The 1,310-nt window shown below is 45.1% G+C and overlaps 1 pseudogene; it reads right to left on the bottom strand.

Annotated features, from left to right (window-relative positions):
• Positions 1-269: 269 nt before the first annotated feature.
• Positions 270-1,022, bottom strand: LOC105708357 (small ribosomal subunit protein eS4-like; annotated as a pseudogene).
• Positions 1,023-1,310: the final 288 nt, after the last annotated feature.

The raw sequence follows: 1,310 nt of genomic DNA, 5'->3' as shown, positions 1-1,310 counted from the left end.
ACCCTGAGCTCCTCACTGGCCTCCTCTTAGTCTTGACCTTGAGTTTCAATAACTTGTAATCAAACTCTTGGCTAATGTAAGCTCTATTTATTACTTTCAATAAATGATGAATTCTTGGCTACTTGAAGCTCTACTTATTATTTTCAAACTGCAAGTTAAAAACATTGTATTAGTTGATCCGGTTGGCCAAACACATCCCAATTTTATTAGGCTGTATTAGTTTTAATTAGGTACAAACACCTTGTTAACATATCACCTAGAGACCATGTCACCCACCACTTTTTTAAGGCTGTCAGTCTCTTGTCTGTCTCTTCAGCATGGTGAGGTGGATCCCCTTTCCTTGGGGAAGAGAAATGCATGGTTTGTTGCCCTTGTCAATAACAAAAATGCTGGAAAGCGAGGCAAAGCTGTTGCTGTTGGCACCTTTCACGTGAACCACATCAAAAGATCCACACTGATTCTTCCCAGGTTAGCAACTCCAGTCACCATCCACAGGTTACCAGTGTCGAACTTGAGGAAATCAGTACTCTTGCCAGTCTCCAAATCACTTTGAATGGTGTCACCTTGATGAGGGGACCAGAGTAGCAGATGGTGCCAGCATCATTGGTCACCAGATGAGGGATTCCTTTTGTGCTCACGAGATTTTTCTCACTTTCCACAATTTGTACTTGGCCTCCTCAGCTGCGATACGGTGAATGGCAAAGTGGCCGCTGATGTTAGAGATCAGACGGAAGTTCTCTCTGGTCTTGTCAATGCTGATGACATCTGTGAATCCAGCAGGGGAGGTTCTATTGGTTTGGACCTTGTCATCGATCTTAACGAACCGCAGCATCCAAATCTTTAGTTATCTCCGGTCAGGGCATACTTAATTCTGTTGCTTAAGAAAAATGAAGAGGGGGAGACAATCTCTCAGCTTGTGGGGACTGGTGGATGGATGAGGAGCAAACACACCAGTGTCTCCAGAGTCCATTGCTTTGAGCTGCTGCTCCCCATTTCAAATGCTTCTTGGGATCATAAGCCATGGCTACCTTAGGCATGGAAAGAAGTTCACCTTCCTCCCCTAAATACTAAATGGACATGTCCTGAAGAACACGGGCCCACAGACAACTGGGTCCAAGTCAGTGGGTTTCTGCAGAGACTAAGAAAGTGTACGTGGCCCATTCCACAATTGCCAGCAACTGAAGTGGCTCCAGCACCAGCGATTCATTAGGGAATGCAGTGTGTGTTGGTTATAACTCAGTCGGATGTCAGTCGTCACTTTCTCAGAGCTCCTGTCTTTCTGACTTGTCTTATGGTTGGTGGAATGGACA

Source organism: Aotus nancymaae, unplaced genomic scaffold, assembly GCF_030222135.1.
Source record: "Aotus nancymaae isolate 86718 unplaced genomic scaffold, 86718_ANA_hifiasm-v0.15.2.pri h1tg000053l, whole genome shotgun sequence".
Lineage (NCBI taxonomy): Eukaryota > Metazoa > Chordata > Mammalia > Primates > Aotidae > Aotus > Aotus nancymaae.
This window is presented reverse-complemented; position numbering and strand designations above follow the sequence as displayed.